At 40.9% G+C, this 24515-nt stretch overlaps 1 protein-coding gene and 1 pseudogene across 1 annotated transcript in view; one reads left to right on the top strand and one right to left on the bottom strand.

The window, feature by feature from the left end:
- SMYD3 (SET and MYND domain containing 3) overlaps positions 1-24515 on the top strand; it is an 836228-nt gene that overhangs the window by 386344 nt on the left and 425369 nt on the right. The window lies entirely within an intron of this gene.
- LOC129398911 (5S ribosomal RNA) lies at positions 7646-7768 on the bottom strand (annotated as a pseudogene).

Raw genomic sequence — 24515 nt, 5'->3', positions numbered from 1 at the left:
TTGTTTAGCAAGAATGAATGAGCCTTCAGAGGCAGTGGACTCGTGACTGGGAATTCCCGACTGCTCATGGACTCCTATCTGTCAGCAGGAGAAGAATCATGAGACATGGCAAGAGTGCACAAAAGCCAGTTCGTTTCTCCACGGCAAGAAGGAGCACTGGAATGGGGGAACCTGGACTTCGAGTGTAGCAACTATAGTTTCCTAAGATGTTTCCTGAAATGGAATTTTATAACTGCGTGGTTCTGGGTCTAGGTTCGGGTCTGACTCCAGACTGTGATGTGGATCTCGGTTTGTTGCCTTGTCCTTATAAGCTTAGATGGAACAGGGATGAAGGGTGAGGGAGCTGAAGGGGATGACTACAGTTTGAACATCTCCATTAGTTTCTGCTCTGGTGCCTGATAACTCAGCCCTGTGGGAGATATAGTGGTCCCACCCTACATGATTCCTTCAAACTGTTCTCCCATAGATGCTCCTCTGACCTATTCACTGGGTATCAGGAGCTCAAGCCTGTCCAGAAGCCCCCAGTACTCACTGATAACATACAAGTTCCATGAGGCACTTGATAACACACACTAGGCACTGTCACTCACCCTGGGCTTTCTTTACACTGACAATGTTCAACTCGTTTGCTTAGACACTCAAACATTCATGACTAAGAAGGACAGGGACAGACACAGAACAATGTCTTTCATTGTAGAATGCCAGGAGAACTAGTAAGAAAATAATAAATTCCCAAAGGCAACAGAATCAGAACTGTGCAGAGCAGAGCTGGGAGGTATTGGTGAGGTTGGATGAGGGGATGGAATTGGAGCCATGGCAGAGGAGGAAAGTGGTGGAGGGTGTGATGCTGGAAGGTTGTAGCCACTTCCAGCTCTGCTAGTAACTGTATTACAAGCATGACACTTAAAATAATAATTAAAAAATAAATGAATCATTCATGGTTTTATGACCTCATCTCAGGTGTCTCTAAAGCAGAGTCCAGCCGTCTTTATGCCAGGCTCTGGCCACTGCTTTTTCTAGCTGCACACTGTCATATGCTTATAGTCCCAGATGTTCTTTTGTAGTAACTGAGACAAGATTCTCCCTTTCAGTTACCCTTTGGAGAATCTTTCTCTACTTGGTGGTCATTTCCCCTCTATCTGATATTATGTCATTATAAAGCATTTTTCTTTTCAGAAATGTCTCTCACATTTCTGAAATGTGAGAGTTACATTTATAACAGATGTAACTCAAGTGGTTATTTCTCTTCTGAGAGATTCAAGAAGGAAGAAACTGATTTACTCATTTGTCCAACCAGATACACTTCAGCTTTGTTGAAACTCATTTGCTAGCTTCTATTGTACCACTGTCCTCTTGTTGCTCATAGATTTGCTTGAGCGGGTGCCAGTAATGTCTCCATTCATCCCTGTTGTGTTCAAGGTCAGGAGAATGAGGTCCATTATTGTTACTGTTTTTGGCAATCGAATATGCCACGGGTAGCTCGCCAGGTTCTGCTGTGTGAGATTCTGCATCGCTCTCTTCTGGGAGTGTTGTTTTATAGTCTCTGGATCGTGGCCATTGATGAGATTACATGGTGCCAGGGCAGTTTGTGGGTGTGACTGCCAAGCTACTGGAAAACTGGGGATCTGGGTAGAGTAGGCCCAGTCTCGATCTGAGCAGCCTTGGAGATCTCAGCCATGGGTCCCACATATAGAAAAAAAATTACAAAAGCAAAAAACAGGGAACCGAGGAAAGAGAGACAAAATGCCATTGAAAATCTGCAGCTCTGAAGATAAAAAGTACCCAGAGGTATGAGAGGGGCAGAACTGGCGAACAAATTCTGTTTTTTTTTTTCTGGTCAACCCTCCCTGCAGCCATTGGGCATTGGGATCTCCTAGCTTGTAATAGGAGCTCATAATCCCATGCTCCCCTCTTCTTCTCTCCACCTCTCCCCTTTTCTCCCTCCTCTTCCCTCTTCTCCCCTCTACTTCCCAGCCCTCCTCTCCTTCCCTTTCCCCCAAATATCCACACACACCTTAGCAGAATACACAATTGCATGCATACTCGTGTGCACAACTTATAGCTGACAAGCGTCTACTTTGAAAGGTACACTGCCGCTATCTACAGACACTGACAGTGACAAATCTATGCCTCCTCGAAGACTAGTTCCCCGCCCCCCCGCAGACTATTACTCATTCATGATACTCTATGATTTTACATAGCAAAATACTTATCACAATTGTAGTATTTTTATATGTTCATTCTGTTAGTTGGATTCCACCAGGGTTACTGTATTCTGCACTACTGCACCACGCCTCGTGTGCGGGGCCCATGGTGTGTGTTTATGGAATGAAGGAATATGAGCTTTTCCCAATGGACGTTCATATTTTATATTTGAAGGCTGTTGTTAATGAGGGAAGAGTAATATGAGGGCCTGGAGAGTGGCCAGCCCAGTTGTCACAATGAGATGAAGGAAAAATCGGAACTGAAAAAATGTACTTCTGCCTGACAGTTGTTTGAAATATTCTCTTCTGGGGTAAATCTGTATTTGATTATCCTCTCAGATTTTTGAAGGAGAAAATTTAGGTTACAGCCTAAATTGTCAAGACTGATTGAACAACCACTGTTTTGTAGGCAGAGTGCTAAGTTCTGCGGGTGAATCTATTGGGGAAATCATGAAGAAAATCAATGAGTGTAGTCGAGCATGCGGTACCTGCCTGGTGTATTTGCAGGGTGATGGGACCACAGCGAGGGCTCCAAATGAATCTGATGGGAAACTGGGGGAGGCTTTCAGGAGGCGAGGCTACATGGATTCGTTTTCAAAGGCCTCACAGAAGATAGATTTATGAAAGCAGATGCAGCCTGGAAGAGCGGACGGTGAAGTGGAGAGAACATGGGCAGAGACAGGGAGAATGGAGAGATACAGAGAAGAAACTGGAAGCTTCATCTCATTGACACTCAGGGGGCATGCTGGGGGTGGCAGATGGTAATTCTGGAGTATAGGCTGGGCCACTCAGAAACACTTTAGCACACACCTAAATGACTTTGAAGTTTCCACTGAAATGCAGGCTGGACCCTGGAGAAGAGGCCTCCTGAGGAAAACAGACCTTTTTAATGACCGTGAAAACAATCTGTCATGCTTGGCAGCTTGCAGTTGAACTGCACCAGGTGTGCCTTGCCAGCTGCATTTGCATTTGCCTATGATGACTCTGCTTGGGGGGTGGGGGGAGAGCGTGGAGGCCCCCAGGAGGAGCACAGGGAGGAACGAGGCTCACCAGCAGCAACTGCTAGACCTTGGAGCTGCTCTCCCACTTTTGCCTTGTGTTCTCGGCACTTAAGATCAGGGCGAAAGGAGGAAGTGGATAAGCCTCAGATTCCCCCCAGCCTCCGCCCTGGAGAGCATCAGTGGAGCCCAGGCTTCTTGGGCCTCTTTCTCCTTCCCCATCCTCCGAATCTCCCCAGGTAAACATTGGCTTGTTCTGGGGAGGGGATGTGGGGGTATTTCCCTATGCCCTGGTCACGGGGATTATCCTATAGGCGACACTTGAAACAAACCGGAATCCAGTGAGTCTGATGTGACATTGGACAGTGGTGGAGGGAAGTTGACACTGGTGGTGGGATTGGTGCTGGACCATTGTATGCCTTAAACTCAACTCTTTTGTACACCACAGTGCTTTAATGAAATCGAACATTAAGAAAGAAAAGGAAAGAAACAGCAACTCCAGAGCTCCCTGCTTTTCCCCTTTTTCTAGCCCTTGGCAGCCTGTGATTCCTCGAAAACTCAATTACCTTTACTTCATTATGCCGAGCAATTTAACTCTCAAACATCCTTAGACTCAGGGCTCGCCTTTGCAAATCTAGAGTCTCATTAATTTTTCACAGCACTGAGGAACTGGCAAGAGCTTTGCAATTTCCCTCTTTTCTTGACTCTCTCCCCTGGTATTTTGGAGTGAAAAGGAACAGTCTCACAATATATTTTTCAACAAATAGGGGTTTCACACTCCCAGATTTCCCTGTCAGCAGGAGATACAGTCAGCTTCAATTTGAAGATTGTTTTAGCCCTTCCCAGATGCATGAGAAAGATAAAGGATTATAGGGAATCCCTCTATCTGGAACTCCCAAGTCAGTGAAAACAACAGAAACAATAATGAAGCCCTTTCATACATGTGAATGAATTGAACAATAGGTCTATTGTCCTATTCCAGCATGGGTCTGAAAGAATAATTCTGCCAGCTCAGTATTTGGAGGTATATTGTGAAAGCTAGGAAGGGAAATAGTAGAGGGACAGTGGGCAGGAGCTGGAATTTGCGAGTCAGATGTAACTTGGTTATCCTTGTGTTACCTCCTTCCTAACTTGGTAAATGCCTTAGAGTTTGCTTCCTGGTTTGTTTAAGTAAAGATGACACCCACCAAGATTTCTATGAGGTCATGTATGTAAAACTCTATTTAAGCACCCTTTATTGAGGACCATGGGCATCATCCATACATGTCCTTAGATCACTAGGTAAATGATGGTTGGAAGGATCTCTCCAGATGGGAGATGTGTGCTGAAAGTAGATAAAGGACCAGACATGATGGCCTCTCAATGTCTGTATTGCAAACCATACTACATATAAGTAGGGAGAGAGTAAGAAAGAAATTTTCTGCCATAGAGGTGAGGATGGGGTGGGGTAGGGGTGGTGGGAGGAATACTGGGGATATTGGTAGTGGAAAATATATGCTGGTGGAGGAATGGGCGTTTGGTCATTGTATGACTGAAACTCAATCATGAAAGCTTTGTAACTATATCTCACGGTAATTCATTATAGATACATTTATACATATATAGTAAAAAATGTACATGCCCTTGGTTCTCATTTCACTATTTCCAGGCTTTGCATCTCTCTCTCATACATGCTTCTTTTCTGATATTTATTTTATCTTATTTTTTGTTTTTTTTTACCACACCCAGTGGTGCTGTGGGCTTACCCCTGTCTCTGTCCTCACAGATCACTCCTGGTGGGTATCGGGGAGCATATGCAGTGCTGGAGAGTGCACCTGCGTTGGCTACATGCTAGGCAAATGCCCTGTCTGCTGTACTGTCACTGCTCTCTTCTGTTCTTACCACCATCCAACCTCTTTTCATAGTTAGACTTTCTGCTTGCAGCTGACTCAGCCTGGAGTGCTTTAGCAGACACCTCTTGTCAATAGTTATGCATTCTTATAGATGCTCATTTTTGCTTTCTTCCTAAAAGCAGGCTTCCGGTGTTGGAGCTGACCCATGCTGGCAAAAAGCATGTAACTCTCTGAGCTGTTTTAAGTAGTTGTGGAATACCTGGCCGTGATGTTGTGGCAAGGCTTCTCAAAAAGTTCTATTTTCTGATGTGAAGGAACTCAGCTCCTTTGGCCTTGTGCCCTTCCCATTCATCTTCACCAAAATGCTGACTTGCAGCCCTTCCGTGGTGGAATGACCCATTGGATGGAAATGGGGGCAGGGGGAGAAGGAAGCATCACACCAGGAGTGATAGATGAGCCTCCAATGGCTTTGTGGATCTATGGGAAGTAAAAATCTTTTCTCAGTGTTGCAGGAAACCCACAGCATTACCATGGGAAGGTGAAGGCATTATCCATCAATGTCTTGATTCTCAGTTCTTGTTCCCCAACTGGGAATTCAAGAAATGCACCAGTAGGATAGGGACAGAAATTTTATTGAGAAAGGAAAGAAATGGTATGCTGTAGAGACATTCAGAAAAAGGTGGAAGTGATGTTAGTAAGAGAAGTGGGGAGCAAGGGAGGTAATAAATAGCCTTTATTACCTGGTGGAAATAGTGTTGCCACCCATTTTCTATTCAGCCTCTTGGTTGGTCTTCCTCGGAGATACCTTGACTTTGGGTTTGGGTAGTGGGAGTTAAACTGCTGACTATTGCCAGGAGCCTCTGCACCACATGTAGCAGTCAGAAAGCACTGGGCGTCCACTTAATTTGCACAATGTGGACACTGGTCTCCACCAATTGAGTCCCAGGGGACTCATGGAAATTGCTCTTTGCAGGAGAAGTGAAATAAGTCCAGGTCTCTACCCAGGTTGCTAGATCCATCGTGTCCTCTCTCTCAGAAGATGAATAGAGAAGTAAAGTGGTTTAATTTAGTGGTTATGGCGAGACTGACATGCAGAGAAAGACAGAGAAAAAGTTAGACAGAGACAGAGAAAAAGAGAAATGGAAAAGATGCAGACTTCTCCAGAAGGGAGAGAGCCCTGAGTAGCTTTTGGGATACAGTTATATGTGCATAGTCTCCAAATTCCCTTCACCTGGAGTTTTCTGTTCACATAAGAGTTAAATAGAGCGTGTCGCAGAGGAAGAATGCTGGGATTTTTAATGGTCTCCTTTCTTGTCCTTTTAACAGCCTTGCGTTCATGCTGAAGCTTCTTTCCTGAGAGTGTCCAGTCTTCTTAGGCCTGCAGTAGGACCAGTTCTCCTCAGTCCTGTGTTCATAAAAGTTGTCCAGCCTTAATGATTCTTTTGTTTTGGGGGCGAGAAGGGGGTGTAGGCAGCTACTTTGGGGCTAGTGACAGGGTAAGTTCTTTAAACCATGTCTAAGTTTTAGTCCTTCTTGAGAATCTTCCAGGGGCCTTACATGTGCCTTGGAGAGAAAATCACTCCATCTTGCCGGCATAGGCTGTCCCTGATGGGATCATGCCAGTCCCATACCTCGGGCTTTTGTTTGAACATGTCTTCCTTGTTCTTCCTCTTTGGTGTTCCTAGCCCCAACCTCCGACTTGGGAACTCCTAACTCCTGTCTGCGTCAGGAAACTCTGAGGAGAAGCACTGTGGTCTACAGGTCAAACTGCACCGTTGGTGAGATTAATAGAACTAGAATCGATGCTGGCCTTCCTCTGTTCTCTGGGTGGGGCAGTTGAGGCAGGGAGTTTTTTGAGCTTGGACATTGTTAGACTTCATCCAGCTCCTCAAGGTGCTTCGTTTCTTGCATTTTCCCTCACTGTCTGCATTCCCAGCAGTCCTTGTGGGATCCCCTCTGATTCCAAGAAACTTCCCATCTGCCCACACCTGACCATCCTGACTGCTCTAATGTTTGAGTCAGCCATAGTATTTGGGTTTCCACAGTAGGCAGCTGCTTTTTACTCTCATCATTGTTCTTCTCTCAGCACTTTTTATGTTTAAAATGATTTGTGTGGCAGGTTCTGCCTATCATTCAGGATTCAGCTGAAAATGACCGCCATAAAGAGGTCTTCCCTGGTCATCCCATCTAAAGCAGCTCTTTCTTCCTTACTCCTGTTATTCCCAGGTTCATGGTCATCCTATCATTAGCATTATCTGAAGTGATCTTGTTTATTCATTTACATATCAGCAACATTAGAATAAGAACCTAGTGTATTTCCTGTCCATTGATTTATCTGCAAGCATAACTGTCTAATATAAAATATCACTGTATCACTGTCATCCCATTGCTCATCGATTTGTTCAAGTAGACACCAGTAACGTCTCTCATTGAGAGACTTATTGTTACTGTTTCTGGCATATCCAATATGGGTATGCTTGCCAGGATCTGCCTCATGGGATTGATACTCTCGGTAGCTTGCCAGGCTCTCCGAGAGGGGCAGAGGAATCAAACTCAGGTCGGCTGCGTGAAAGGCGAACGCCCAACAGCTGTGCTATTGCTCCAGAATAAAGGTCTGCAGCACCCGGTATTTATTCCCAGGTGGTCTTCCATCCAAGTACTAACCAGGCCCGACCCTGCTTAGCTTCTGAGATCAGACGAGATCGGGCGTGTTCAGGGTGGTATGGCCGTAGACGGAAAATGTCGAGTTTTTAAAAAAATACTTATTAAATATAAATATATACAAAATCTATACCTTGTTTACTGGATATCTTTTAAAAGAGAAAGTAAAGTAGGCTTGCTCTTCAGGCCCTTATTCTCCCATAAACATGTAATCTTGCTTGTTTATTTCTTTGCTTGTTTTTTCCACTCTGGAGAAGCTCATGTTCTCTTTTAAATATATACTTCTGCTCCATGGCAGACAATATTCCCCATACTCTCTCTCTACTTTTGGGCATTATGGCTTGCAACACAGACACTGAGAGGTCATCATGTGAAAGGGATATTGGTGGTAAGGAATGTGCACTGGTGTAGGGATGGGTGTTTGATCATTGTGTGATTGTAACCCAAACATGAAAGCTTGTAACTATCTCACATTGATTCAATAAAATAAAAAATATATATATATACTTCTTGTCTCTCTCTCCCCTCACATCTTTCTAAGCAAGTTTTAATAAAATCTATCTTATTCACACACTCAGATAGAGAGAAAGTAAACTCCCCTTTTTAAACCATTGTATATTTGTTTATGCTAAAGTGTTTGCTTAAATTAAGTTTGAAATGTGTGGTAAATTTTCAAATAGAACTGAATTCTGTTCCAATGGAAAAAGCTCTTTCACATAGATCTCAGTGGCATCATGTCAAAATGTGCTATTTTGTATGTCAAGACAATCTTCTTCCCTTACTGTGCATTTCAAAGGATGGCAGTACATAGAATGAAATTTTGGTCTCAGACACATCAATTACAGACCAACAGAGCTATTTCATTTTCACCATTGATAGAGGAAGAATCACGGGAATAATGAATCTATTTTTGCCTTACTGTTGCAGCATTCAGGATAAGATGTCTTCACTTAAAATTGGTTATAAGCTCAACGCAGACCAGTGCAGGATTTAGTAATTCATTTTGAAATCTCTACTTCCCTGGCTAGTGCTCCCTGCATCTTTTTTATTTAGAGGTATATTTACTTCTCAGTTTGCACCTGAAGCTTGTCATTCAATCTGCTATACATAACAATTGGCAAGTAAGCCCATTAAATAGAATAACTTACAATATTATCTCAGCTTCCTGCAATCTTTAACCTATTGACATCTCACAAGCAATATATCTCTTTTCTAAAACTCATCTTCCATCTGAACTAGAGATCTGGATACTTAATGCTGTTCTCAGAAATATGGTTTTCTGACACTTGAAAACTAAGAAACCCCATAGTATATGACCTGCTTTACAGATTCTACAAAGGTTGGATATAATTGTACTAGTTTCTTGCATAATTAACCTCTACAACTAATTGTAATAGAAGGAAGGGAGGGCTGGAAGAAGGAAGAATGAAAAGGAAGGAGGGAAAAGAGAAGAAAATAAAGCAAAATATATGGGGGAAAAGGACTTGAACATACTAATATCTTTAGGATGGAGGTATGCTCAGCCCATCCTATAATAGCTAAGAAAATTCCTCATGTTAAAATAGATGTTTTGCAAATAGACTAACAAGACACAACCAAATAAATAATAATTTATTTTTAAAAAATAGTTATTCAAGGGGAAAGGAGGAAGGAAGAAAGGGTAGAAAGTATAAATTTACTAGTGGGAATAGAATTAGAACTTTGGTGCAAGGTGGGGTGCTGCATATATGTATATTGAGGTGTGAAACTGTCCTCCAGAAAAGGTACTGCAAAATCAATAATAGCTTATTTTAATTGTAGGCCTCTTCCATGTAACATAGAATGTGATTAAAAGAAGCAACTTGTATTGCCTTTTAACATCTGTTTCCTTTTACTATACATGATGTCTTTTTTGGTTTGATTGTTTTGTTTTGGGGCTCCACCTATCCTGCTCAAGGCATACTCTTGGCTCTGTGCTCAAGCATCACTCCTGGTGGTGCTTGGGGATGAGAGGATGCCGGGGATCAATTTGGGATTGGTTATGTGAGAGCCAAGCACCTTCACTCACTCCAGCCCAACACTTGATGTCTTAATGATTGAGAGTCAGTCTGCAGAAAGCATTAGGTAAATTGTTCTTGAGCTACAGTTGTGCCTCAGTGCCCGCCTTACTGTGTGAAGCCAAGGCAGAATGGCTCTGCCTGTCATTCATTATCCAGTGTGCCATTGTAATCCCTGGCAACACACCATGTGTCTTCGGGGCACCAAGCAAAGTGTGTGAAAGTGCTGTGAGCAAGTATATGACACTCGCATATACAGCAGCAGCAGCAGCAGCAGAAGCAAAGGGAAGACTTTTAAATAAAACAGAAAGATCTCTGGTCTGAAAAAAAAGAAATTACTGTTGTTTCTTAATCAGGCAATACGTGTTAAAGAGCACAGACCCTGGACTCAACGAGGCAATGGAATATTGTCTGCTGTTGGGAAAGTTATTTACTAACTTTTCTCTCTCAGCTTCCTCATCTTGCTCAGTAAGTAGCCAGAGTTTCTGGAGAGCACGCTTTGCTGACAAAGCCAAAATATAAGCCAGAATATAAAAACAGAGGGAGAATAGCGGAAAAAAAGGACCCTGTTGCAAGGGTGAAGAGTCAAACAGGCAATCTGTGCACTTTTCAGCAGCGGTACCTGGAGAGCTCTCACCTTTTATCTCATACCACTGACTCCTCATATTTGTTAATCTAAGCCCTAAATAGAAGCCCTGTGCTCTTCCAAACACAGGTTTCAGTTTTGCATGGTGTGTATGTGAACTTTTCATCTTTGCCCTCATCACTTCCATGATTCCTTTCTTCATGAGTGGTACCTACATTGAATTAACTGCTCAAAGCAGACACGTGAGTCATTCTAGAAGTCTTTGTGCTATTCACCTTCATCATCCAATCAGTCAACAAGTCTGCTTTGCTTTGCCTTTTAACCCTCTACCTCTTTTAGTGTGGCTAATTCCTAGTCAACCTTTAAATTCGACTCAAACATAATTTCTTAAGAGGAAGCCTTCTATGACTCTTTCACAGTTATTTGACTGACCCCATTTATTATTTTTAGTTTTATTTAGGTAGCATGGCTAGCAGTGATGTTAATATTTATGCTTCAGGCATATAGCACTGTTGTACCACACCCACCACCAGAGTGTCAACATTCCCCCACCATTCTCCCTGGATCTCTTCTTGCTCTATTTCTCCCTCCGCATTTCAGTTCTTCTTTCCCTTGGTAATTTCAGTTCTATTCTCAGAGTCTAAGGACTTGTTTCCTTAGACATTGCCTAGTCCAATCATTCTTTGTTGATGCACCAAATATCAGTGAGATCATCCACTATTGTCTTTCTCCATCTCATTTATTTTATAGTACATAACACACTGTAGTTTATTTTTTTTAAAAAAAAAATTCTTGTCTTTTTGGGTCATATCCAGAGATGCTGAGGGTTTACTCCTGGCTCTGCACTCAGGAATTACTCTTGGCAGTGCTTGGGGGACCATACAGAATGCCAGGGATTGAACCCAAGTTGGCCGCGTGCAAGATAAATGCCCTATTCGCTCTACTAACATTCCAGCCCCACACCCTGTAGTTTCATCGATGTTGTAGCAAATGGCAAAATTTCATCTTTTGCTTATAGCTCTGTAGAATTCCATTGTGTATATATACCACAATTTCTTCATCCATTCATCTGTTGTTGGGATTTAGAATATTTTAGATTGTAGCTATTGTACATGCTGCTGGAAACATAGATGTGCATACCTCTTTTTGAAATAATACTCTTGTGTTTGTGGAATAGATGACAAGGAATGAAATTACAGGACAATTATGATAGTTCTCTATTCAAGTTGTGAAATGTTTCTAGACTGTTTTCTATAGAAAGCAAATCCCACTAACAATAAGTGAAGGCTTTTTTTTCTCTGTATCCCTGCTGTACTGTGTTTCTGGTTAGTTGTTATGGGTCATTTTAAAGATAACATCTTTATTGAGGTACTGCGACTTACAATACTGTTTAAACTTTCAGGTGTACATAATTCCAACACCACTCCTGCCACCACCAGAATACCCATTTCCCTCCACCAAGGCCCCCCAAACCCTTTCCACTGGAACCCACCACCCCCTGACCCCACAATAAGTTCAGTTCTATCGCCCTACTTTCCAGTTCTGCTGACCTTTGACCATTTGTTGCCCTCTTTCTGGTTTTGTTTGTTTGTTTGTTTGTTTGTTTTTATTTTTTTTTGCTTTTTGAGTCACACCTGAAGACTCACAGGGGTTACTTCTGGCTCTGAACTCAGGAATTACTCCTGGCAGTGCTCAGGGGACCATATGGGATGCTAGGAATAGAACTCAGGTCAGCCACGTGCAAGGCAAATGCCCTACCCACTGTGCTGTCGTTCCAGCCCCTCTCTTTCTGTTTATCTTTAAATCCCACATATGAGAGATTATTCTCTGTCTGTCCCTTTCCTTCTGTCTCACTTTATTCAGCATGATATATTCTAGTTCCATCCATGTTGCATTAGATTGTATGATTTTTGTCCTTTCATACAACTGCTAGAATATTTTATGTATATATAAATTACATATATTATATGTATATATATTTTATATATGTATATACATGTAAAACAAAGCTTCCAGAAGCTCGCGGCCTCATTTGTGGTTGCACAACCTCTTATTGTCTAGTTCTCCCTCTTGGAGAACCTGGCAAGCTACCGAGAGTATCCTGCCTGCACGGCAGAGCTTGGCAAGCTCCCGGTGTCATATTCAACATGCCAAAAACAGTAACAATGATGGGTCTCATTCCCCTGACCCTGAAATAATCTCTATTGCAGCACCATTGTGAAGGACGAGTAAAGAGAGGCTGCTAAAATCTCAGGACTAGGATGAATGGAGACATTACTGGCGCCTGCTCGAGCAAATCGATGAATAATGGGATGACAGTGATACAGCGATGTAAATAGACTTCTTTTTTTAAAATATTTTTTTATTTTATAAAGTAGTTCACAGTATTTTATTGCATTTAATATTTAAACAACTATTTCACAACCATTACATCTTCACACCAACATATTTCAGATGTTTCCATCTGAAACTCCAATCCTTGTCCCAAAGCAGAACTGAAATAATGTATTTTGTATTGTTTGTTATGAAAATCCGCTGAAAATGCTGCAAAAAAAGTATCCTTAGAGGAAGGAGGATGAAGATTGCTGTATTTCTCCCAAGGGCCAGTAAACCCTACTATAAGAGATGACTAACATGTTATTAGATGTGTATGATAGACACACACTGTATCATTGTATCACTGTCATCCCATTGCTCATCAATTTGCTCGAGTGGGTGCCAGTAACGTCTCCATTTGTCCCTGTCACATTCAGGGCCAGGGGAATGACACCCATACTGTTTTTGGCATATCGAATATGCCACGAGTAGCTTGCCAGGCTGCCAGGCTCTGTCGTGTGAGATTCTGCATCGCTCTCTTCTGGGAGCTTTGTTTTATAGTCTCTGGATCTTGGCCGTTGATGAGATTACATGGCGTCAGGGGCAGTTTGTGGGTATAACTGCCAAACTACTGGAAAAATGGGGATCTGGGTGGAAGAGGCCCAGTCCCGATCTGAGCAGCCTTGGAGATATCAGCCACAGGCACACACACACACACACACACACACACACACACACACATCTGCAAAAAAAAAAAATTCCCTCTAAGATTGGTTGCCTCCTATTTTGAACTCCATCAAATGCAGTGTGGTACTCTTGAAGTATGGGTCGGGTGTGTGGTATGAAGTGCTGCACATCTGCAAATGCAGCCACGTGGTCCAGGAAAGAGTTCACTTGTGAGTGAGGCTCAGCCCAAGTGTTTGGAGAGCAGCCAGAGCATGGTGGTGGTTGAGTTCTGGAGGTTTTTGGCTGCTGGGGCTGGGTCCCTTAGGACGGGGAGGGTGTCTTACCTGTCCCCCTCCAGGATCCGTTGAGTGAAACAGACTAGCATGGGGTCTGGCAGCATGTACCATGACTTCTTGACCCGTTAATATGTAGTTGGGAATTTCAGATGTTTCCTTATCTTGGCTATGATATCAGTGTCAGTGATAACTCATTATTGTATGAGGTGATTATCTCACTCTCACTATAGTTTTCATTTGACACCTGCCTTATAACCAGTGGTGATGAGTGATTTTACCTGTGCCCCATTAGCCATCTGTATGTTTTCTTTGGGAAAGTATCTGTTCAGTCTTTTTTCTAATTTTTTGATGGTGTTGCTTGTTTTTTTTTTGTTATTGAATTTTGTGAGTACTTCATATATTTGGATATATTATGAACAGTGCTGCAATGAACATATAGGTGCAGATGTCATTTCTACTGTGCTTTTTTGCATCCTTGGAATATATTCCCAGAAGTGGTTTTACGGGGTCATATGGAAGCTCAATTTTTAGTTTTTTGAGGAATGTCCATATTGTTTTCCAAAAAGGCTGGACCAGTTGGCATTCCCAACAGTGAAAGAGCATCCCTTTTCCCCCACATACACACCAGCATTGGTTGCTTTTGTTCTTTTGGATATGTGCCAGTCTCTGATGTGAAATGATATCTCATTGTTTTGATTTGCATCTCTCTGATGATTAGCGATGTTGAACATTTTTTCATGTACCTTTTGGCCAATTGCATTTCTTTTTTTAGGAAGCTTCTGTTCATTTTTTCTCCCCATTTTTTGATGGAGTTGGAGGTCTTTTTCTTGTACAATTCTACTAGTGTCTTGTATATCCTGCATATTCATCCCTTATCAGATGGGTACTGGATATTCTTTCTCATTCTGTGGGCTCTCTCTGTATTTTGGTCACTGTTTCTTTTAAGGTGCAGAAACTTCTTAGTTTGATGTTTGTTTTCACTTGCTTGGTCAATGGTGTTTCATCCTTAAAGATGCTTTTAGCTTCAATGTCATAGCTACATTTTCCTCCATGTACCTTATGGATTCCTGTCTGATATTGAAGTCTTTAATCCAGTTTGATCTGACTTTTGTGTGGTGTTAGACAGAGGTCAGAGTTCATTTTTTGCAGTTGGCTCTCCAGTTTTCCCAGCATCACTTGTTGAAGAGGCTTTCCCTGTTCCATTTACATTTCTTGCTCCTTTATCAAAGATTAAGTGATCATATATTTGAGAGCCTGTGACAGAATATTCAACTATGTTCCATTGGCCTGCGGGTCTGTTTCTAGCCCAATACTATGATGTTTTAATTACTACTGCTTTGTAGTACAGTTTGAAGTTGGGGAAGGTGTTGCCACCCGTCTTCTTTTTCCCAAGGATTGCTTTCGCTATTTGTGGGGGTTTATTGTTCCCTATGAATTTCAGCAGTATTTTGTCTATGTATTTGAAAAATGTCCTGGGCATTCTGATAGGAACCATATTAAATCTGTATAGTGCATTGAGCAATATTGCCATTTTGATAATGTTAATCCTCTGTATCCATGAGCTGGGGATGTGTTTCCATTTCCTAGTGTCTTCTTTTATTTCTTGAAGTAGTGTTTTATAATTTTCCTTGTATAGGTCCTTCACTTCTTTAGTTAAGCTGATTCCAAGGTACTTGATTTTCTGAGGTACTATTGTGAACGGAATTATTTTTTGAATGTCTCTTTTTTCTCTTTCATTATTTCTACATAGGAAAGTCATAGACTTTTGGGTGTTGATTTTGCAGCCTGCCACTTTATTAAACAAACCTATTGTGTCTAGGATCTTTTATGTAGCATCTTTAGGATTTTCTAAGTATAGTGTCATGTCATCTGCAAATCATGATAGCTTGACCTCTTCCTTTCCTATATGTATGCCCTTGATATAGGCTAACTGCTATGTAATTTTCTTGCCTAACTGCAATATATGTCCACAACTTCCCTGTACTTGATCTTAAAGGAAAAGATTTCAGTCTGTTGCCTTTGAGTATAATGATTGGAGTTTGTCTCAAGAAGCCTTTAAGAAAATATATTTAGGTATGTTTCTTTTATTGCTCACTTGGTATGATTAAGAAAGAGAAATTTTGGGGGTGATCTCTGTTTATATTTAGTACCAGAGTAGTGTGACTTCCTAAAATCTCCTTTGAAAGCAGCTTCTTTTTCAATTATTTGAAAGGAGTTTGAGGAGGATAGATTTTATATTACATCATCTTTGAAGGTTTTGTGGAACTGTCGAGTAAATTTTCTCATCTTGGGCTTTATCCCCATCCTGGGTGAGGGGCAAACCTGGCAGTGCTCAGGTCTTACTCCCGGCTATGTGCTCAGGGATCACTCCTTGTGGGGTCAGGAAACCATATGGGATGCCGGGATCAAGACCATCTTGGCCTAGTGCAAGGCGAACGCCCTACCCGCTGTGCTATTGCTCCGGCTCCACTTTTGAGCTTTTTTTTTTTTAAGGGAGACCTTTGTTACTGTTTCATTTTCCCTTGCTTATCATTGATCTTCTCTATTTTTCAAATTTTCTTCCTAACAACAGATTTATTTACAATAGAGAAGAGTTGATTCATGGACTCAGAATTTTATATTTTTATTTGATCAAAAAAAGAAATAATCTGGACTATTCCTTCTAGGTTCTTTTTTTTTTTTTTTTGTCTTTGAGCTACACCCAGTGGTGCTCAGGGCTTCCTCTTGGCTCTGCATTCAGGGATCACTCCTGGGTTGTATCAGGTGCTGGCCTTCGAGCCTGAACCAACTACATGCAAGGAAATCTCCCTGCCCAGTGTATTCTCTCTCTGGCCCCTAGTTTGTTGTTTTAAATATAAAGTGATGTGGAGAAGGGGATGAGAATAATTTGCTTTCTATTTTGTGTCCTCAATGAATAGTATTTTTGGGGGGGTCACAGGGGTTCCTGGCTCTGCACCCAGGAATTACCCCTGGCGGTGCTCAGGGGACCATATGGGACACTGGGAATCGAACCCGGGTCATTCATGTTCAAGGCAAACACCCTACCCACTGTGCTATGGCTCCAGCCCCCAAGAATAGTATTTTTTTGTAAAAAAAAAATACAGTGTTCAAACATTTTTTTAATTCATTCCAAATTAATTTCTAAGTTATTTCTCTTTCTTTCAAACTCCTCATAATATGTGTGGTTCATTTTGAGTATACAAAGTTCCATAAGTTTTCCCTTGGAGCTCAGCACCTAGTGTTATATCAAGTAAAAAATATTGAATGCTAATTTTGTGTCCTGTGCCTTACATGTAGCAACTCACTCCATCCTTACAACAATACTGTTTGTTTCTATCATTTACCACCCATTTTAGAAATGTGACTGAAAGGTTGAATACTCTACCAACTAACTGTTCATGTGTCCAAGTGATGGCAGAAGTGACTTGTGCTTTCCTGGGTCACTGCAGAGGGAAAAAAAAAGGCATAATTGTCTAGTTTGTGATGGATTGTGCTGAGTAGAGCAGATGAGATGCAAATATCAAAAGCATAAAAGTTGATTGTGCTAATAATAGAGAGGTTGGCATGACACTATTTGGGGTCCTGGTGAGTAGGAAAGGGAGTAGTAGTGGGGTGGGGGCAATGATTAGCGTTTTCTTTGGAGAACAGAATATTCAAAGAGTGAAAAGATTATTATAAAATAGGAGGAACTTCACTGTGAGGCTGAAGGTCAGATACAGTTTTTAATCCAAATTACACATCTGGAAGTTTGTTTCTCTTTTTTTTAAAAAAAAACAGAATAAGTGTTCTTTGAGATATTATTTCTAGCTAGTGTATCAGTACATGCTTTATTATCTATAGAAGAAGCTCCTAATGCATAGATATTTTCAGTTGCATTCAGTCAAAGGACAAGGAACAGCAAATATAAGTATTAGTGAAGAGATGTACTGGCATGTACACCATTCTGTTGGGAATACAAACTGGAATCAATAACACTGCTTCATGTGGTCTATTGCACAGAGAACTGTGTGATGAGTTTATTAAGAACATTTTGGTTTTAGAGCCTCCAGGGTAGAATACATTGACTTCTTCATCCACCTGTTCTATACAGGGTTTAGGCTACAACAATAGATCAGTGACTCATGTGAGTTGTGAGGACATATCAACACGAAAGAATCAGGGCCAAATTATTTTTTAAAAAATAATCACTCTACCTAGGAAGAAACTTGGCAGTCTTCAGAGTCAAGGATTCACTTCAAAGCAATTGAAGAAACAGAAGAAAACTCTAAAACTAGTTTCATTAGTGTTCTCAGCAAGCTTCAAGGGATTGTTGCATCTATGGTACAAGAGAAGTTTGAATAAGGAGCATTTAAGCATTTATTAGTTCTTTTATATGAGCTTACAAGCACTATAAAAATTGTTTGCGCATTATACCCAGTGAAAATCTGAACAAGTGACTCCCAAGTGATGCCCTAGGGGTGCCCCTGAGTACTACCAGGTGTGGCCGAAAAGAGTGAAAATTTTAAAAAGAAAAAATTAGAATCATTAATAGCTTCACCACAGAAATTAATAATAAAATTATGTGCTCCCTCAATTTAGTGACTTGTTAATATAAAAGATAAGCTTTCTAGGTAGCTCTGAAAAGTCTTTTGGCTGAAAAAGCAAAAGAAGAGAAGGTATGTGTTTCTTGATTTAGTTGAAAATTCATTTTCAAATCACCATGAGCAAGGTCAGCAAATATTGAGGTTGGGTGACACCGTTTTTGCTATCCTGTAGCTAGGACTGGGAGAACAGAAACAAAATCAGTTGCATTCTGGTGATTCTCAGGTGTATGGATCTCAGAAGCACTTCTACTCTTCAAAATTATTGAGTACCCCATGATATAATTTGACATGGGTTGTATCTGCCAGTTTACTTTTTAAGATGTTAGAAATTAAGGCAGGTATTCGAGAGTCCAGAAGAGGCTGAGTGACTTAGGAATTGCCCAGGGCAAGAGTGTAGCCAAGGGCTGAATTCCCAGTGCATGTTGCTGATCCTGACGGTGCTATGCGCTGGGGTACCTAACAAGGCCAAAAATAATGCTGAGGACTTTTAAGACATTTAGAAATTGATTGAAAATTGTGTCTATTAAGTGCTCATGTGAATACTTGAATGAAAATAACTTTCACAAACAAAATTGATGAGAAAAGCAGCATTGTTTTCAGTTAGCAAACCTTTTGCTCAGGCGTAATACACAACATCTGAGTTCTCTCTCTTTCCCCCTCTCTCTCTCTCCTGTAAATTTTTCTTTTTCTACTCCCTGTTCCCTCACCCTTCCCCTAATTGTTGATGTTAGTTTGTTGATGTTTGTTGATGTGATGACAGCACATAGTATGCATGCCTGACTCTGCTTTTCTTCAGGGATCACACCTCAGACTGTTGAGCTGGAACACTATACCCCTGCACAGTGAGATTTGCACTAGTATAGTTGAGGTGTTTGCACATGTGCTTGCTTCGGGTCCCTCTCTTAGTTGAGGTTGTACTTTGTGCCAGGGGACTTCTTTCAGTGTTCACACAGGTGCTTGCCTGGCATCACACTTTCTAGTCTTGGCACATGTACATCTCTTTAGTTATGATGTTCTTCAAGGCTTTAACTCCTTTTCATGGGGCTTATATAGACCGAGTGTGGTGCAGATGCTAGGATTGTGACAAGTGCATGTGAGACATTAAGGATTTGAACTCATGACCATATGTTTGCAAGACAGATGCTCTAAACCACTGTGTTATTTTTCTAGACCAGCCAACTGCATTACTTCTTGGTGGAGAGGGAGTAATTTTTTGCAGTTTTTGGGGGGCTGCTCTTCCTGGATCATTGCTTGGGAATCATCATTCCTCACAGTTGTCAGGAGAAAATATGGTGCTGGGGATCAAACCCATGCCTCCCAGTGCACTATACCTTTGAACTTTCTCTGCAGCCCAACATCTTAGTTCTTAATATAATTATGCATTAAGTTTCTTGTGATATCTCATGATATATGACCTCTGGGCAACTTCTCTGTCTACTCATAAATTGATGAGCGTTAGTAAGGTGAAAAATCATAACATTAGCATGAAAATTGTTTTGACCTCAAATTCTCAAAAGGGTCTTTGAGAACTGCTTCGAGAACTGCTGATATAAATAATAGTGATCTTTTCTCAAATAATCAATAAAAATACTTGATGCGAATTTTAGGATAATATATTTCTTTGGTTATCCACTCAATATATTGTGTTCATCAGAATTAAGTGCTTTCATTGAAAATTCTTTATTGAGGAATTTATCTAATGAAATAAAATGTTATCTGTTCTTTTGAATAAATCATGTTGAACTTAATGGGAGAAAAAGCCCCATTCGCAACCTAAAACATAGTGTCTAGAAAGTATCATTTACCTTACTCTTTTCTTTTATTTAAAAAATTTTTATGCCCAAATTTTATTTTTATAAAGCTGTTCACCATAATTTATTACATTCAATATTTTGACACCAATCCCACCACCATTGCACCTTCCCACCACCATTATTTGAGTTTTCTCACCACAACCCAAGCCTACCCCTAAGGCAAATGCTAAATAATTTATTTTGTATTACTTGTTATGAATAATAGACTAAAAATGATCCAAAATCTTTCCTTAGAGGAAAGTGTGTGAAAATTATTATATTTCACCTTGGAGCCATTACACCCCTGTGTAAGAGATTACTAACATGTTATTACAGGTTGAGCATTGTGTGCTGTATTGATTATATACATATATATATATATATATTCAAGATTGGTTGCCTTCTACCTTCGCCTTCTACCTCAAGTACGGTGTGCTACTCTTGGTATATCAGTGGCATAAAATATGAGATGTTATGACTGCATGCTCCGGGAATTCTAAAATTTTAAATATGGTGCTAGAGCTGGATTTTTAGCTAGATGTTGATTTTAGGGTCCACAGGCATCTCTGCGGCGTGTTGCTTTCTTCCGAGATTTATTTGTGTGTCTCTGGATCATGGCTGTTAATGAACTAATATGGTGCCCAGAGGCAGTTCATGGGCATGACTGTCAGGGACCCGGAAGCACAAGGAGATGGGTCCTTGTGCTTTTTTTTTTTTTTGACTGGGGTCGTAAAAATCCACATACCTGGGTTTCTCTTCCCTTTTAATAAGCATCTGGTCTGAGATGACATTAGTCTGAAGCATTATTTTCCAGAGTGGGCAATATGACTGGAAGGAATCAGGGGGAGCTGTAATAGCTTCAGACACATTTGAGGAGGAGGTTGTCTGTTTATTTGCTTTTAAGGTTGTGGGGTGTTTTTATTACTAGACGGTTCCCCCCACCAAAAAAAAAAGGGACCAAATAAGTTTAGCCATCTTTGGTCAAGAATAAAGACACTTAGCTCCTGCTTTACCACATTTACACTAATTTAGGATGGAAAGAGGAACAAATGGTATTCCCCATGCATTGACATTGACACTACTCCCCCCATCAGTTCTGAAAGTTCTTATGTGTCCCCTAATGCAGTCTCACCAGTGACTTGAGAATATGCTCACACTCTCTTCCTTCTACTTCCCTAGCATCATCATCAGCATCATCAGCATCCTCATCATCACCCAGATGCACAGTATTCCTAGCTGCTTTTTCTCTGTTCAAGATGTAGGTGCCTTCTGAGAGCCTCCCTTCTCCCACCCCACCCCCTCGATAGCCCCATCTCTCTACTAATTCTTTTTCCTGATCAGACAGACAGTAGACTGAACTTTAAGTGAACTACATTGTCTTCTTAGAAAGGAGGTAGTATTTTTCTACGTTTCCAGAAACAGTGATTTTTGTGAAGCAGTTTTTAAATTTAATTTTTTGTTCCTTTCCCCACTCCCACCCAGGATATTGATTATAGATCTGATGATCAGGGTGGTCTCTTTGAAATTTCCCAATTGTTTACCAAAAACTTGACCAATTTTGTAAGTATTAGTGCCCTTAAGATGATTACTTCCTTTAATTGATTCTTAACTCCTCATGTAAAGTGGTTTCCCTCATCACTGTAGTCCCAGTGATGAGGGAAATGGACCCCTGTTTTTCTGTCCCTATCACGAGCAGTGGAAGAGCAGGGAAATCAGAGCTGCCAAAGATAGCCTGCTGCACCTGGAGTCTGAGATGAGCTTCAGTGTCCTTAAGATAATCCTCTTGCCTGTGACCTCAGAATGAGCTCGAGTCCCTTGAGGTGGTCCAGGGAATAACGTGCTTGGAAAATTCTGCTTCTGTACTCTCCTACCCTCTGCCTGCAGTGATCAACCCCCACCCAAAACTCTATAATAGGTGCTCTCGCCTTTGTTCCGAGCCCAGTTCTCGAACATGAGTCGAGCTGGGTCTGCCAGTGGAGTAAACAGTGCTCTCCCACTTTTCAAAAAGTGCTGCTTAGTTTTTCACTGGCTCTTGGTGGAAAGCTATGAAACACTTTTATAGGAAGATCATTGTATAGGAAGGTCATCAGAGCATAATCCTATAGAATGTCAAATATGCTTAGCTATAGCTCTGTTCTGAGGTTTATTTTGGGGTGTATGCATATAATAGGCTGTTATAATACTTGCATAGAATACTGAATATACTTCAGGACTGAAAGCACCTTAAGCTCATTTTTTGAGCTGGCTAATTCTTTCTCTATATATTTTATTGATATTGATATTTGAGCTACTCTGCTTGATTGATGATTATCAGGAAAAGATGAATAATTATTTATTGTGTCTGTTCAATTCTAGACCTTTGGTGAGATTATTTCTAAGTCTTATTTTTTTGTGTCTCCTATAGTTTTTCAAGGTTTATCATCTCCATTTCACAAATTGAAAAATGGAAGTCCAAAAGTTAATATCCCAGGATTTGAAGCTGCTTGCTTCACACTCCTTACTTTTCTTGTAATATCAGGAAGAGTCACTAAATAGTAGAAACTTGACATGAATCCCACATTTAAAAGGACACAATGGCATGTGAAAAGAGAGACATTATGGCCTATTTTAACCCCTCAAAGAATTCATCAGGCCTTATGATCATGTTGATTTAAGAGATGGGGTTGCTGTACTTCTGGAAGTCTGGGCAGCCACACCCACTTGCCACCAGCTAAGCTCATCTATCAGCCCTGTTCTTAAGATCCACAATTAAATTGTCAAAGAGATCAGCTAGCCGCAAAAACTTCTCAGATGCACCAGTCCTGGCTGAGACCTCAGGGCAAACTCAGGAGGGGCAAGCCAAGCTCCCGCTGTACCAAAGCCCTAGCAGCCACGTTCACATCCCAGCAGCTGCTGTGTCTCAGGCTGGACTCCACTACCACATGACTGAGCTCCACAGAGATGCCAACCTGCTGAAAATTTCAGGCACAGCAGGTTTTTTTTTTTTTTCCTGAAAACTCCAGGTCTTCTCGGGGTAACATCTTCCCACCTCCAGTGCCTCTGGATGCCCCAGCAGCCACACCTATATTCCACCACTGCCACCATGTAAGCCCATTGCCCAGTTAAATATTCTGGTGGATTTTTTCTTTTTTTTTGGTAGTAATTGGCTGTATATATTGCTCCACAATATCTCCAAACTTTGCAGAACTAACATCCCAGTAGGAATGTACCAGATTGGATGTGAATGTAATGTAGAAGCCAACTAAGCTCGACCAACAAAAATATTAGCACTGCATTGTAGCACTGTCTTCCCGTTGTTCATGGATTTGCTAGAGTGGGCACCAGTAACGTTTCCATTGTGAGACTTGTTACTGTTTTTTGGCATATCGAATATGCCACGGGGAGCTTGCCAGGCTCTGCCATGCAGGCAGGATACTCACGGTAGCTTGCCAGGCTCTTTGAGAGGGACGGAGGAATCAAACCCAGGTTGGCCACGTGCAAGGCAAATGCCCTATCTTCTGAGCTATTGCTCCAGCCCCCAAAACAAAAATAACAACAACAACAAAAAAAAACCCCAAAAATATTAACACAGAAGAATTAACTAGCAACAAGATCTTAGTCAACCCTCAGATAAGAACTTAATGTCACCATGGATAGATATAACAATTTTCACAAATTTTCTTTTGCTGAAGCATTTTTTGATAATTCCATTAATCATTTAGTGATAACATGCAATATAAAATAAATTACTGTGGGCCTGTTACAGGGGCAGACTTGAGGAATGGCTGGAAAAATGGGGACAGTGGCAGAGGAAAGGTGACAGTGGTGGTGGGATCGGGGTTGAAATATTGAATACCCAGAACAAGTCATCATGAACAACTTTTGTCAACCATAGTATTTAAGTAAAGTGAGTGAAAACTTAAAAAAAAAACTTATTACTCTGTTTCCTCTATTCAGAATTCAGAAAAAATTGTTTTATAGCAGACTGTAGGCAGTAGGGTGATCTGGAAGGATCTTAGAATTGATGAACCAGCTCGTCAATTCCTAGTTACAAAAGGGACAACTACCATTCATTTTACATAATATTCACATTAAATTAGAAATTTATGTCTTATTCTGTTAAAACTTTTGGGCATAGTGATTTTCCTGATTGATATTTTATATTCCATGCCAAAGTTTTAGTGAGGTTCTGGGGGTTGTTGAATATGGCATTGTCATTTTATGATAGCTGGGGCAAGAATTTGAATGAATAGCTTTAATTACAAATCTGTAGGAACATGAACTGAACTCTTCTTCCAAGTTTGATTATAACTACTACTGTTTTCTTACTGAAATTAAAGTCAAATACGAGATTGGTGCGGTAGCTTACTTTTTTGTTGAAAAATGTGTCCAGTGAGACATATTTTTTTAAATAAAAAACCTAGCAGCAACTAAATCTCATTACAAGTGAAATGCGGTTAACTTCACTTCATCAAAGTAACATTTGCCTATCCAGCTACCTGCATATTTGTGATTGCTGTGTCTAGATTAATTAGATAGATGGGAACATAATTGCTTCATATGTT

The sequence above is a fragment of the Sorex araneus genome, chromosome 9 (genome assembly GCF_027595985.1).
Source record: "Sorex araneus isolate mSorAra2 chromosome 9, mSorAra2.pri, whole genome shotgun sequence".
Classification (NCBI taxonomy): Eukaryota; Metazoa; Chordata; class Mammalia; order Eulipotyphla; family Soricidae; genus Sorex; species Sorex araneus.
Note: the sequence above shows the minus strand (reverse complement) of the source record. Positions and strands in the feature narration are given on the sequence as shown.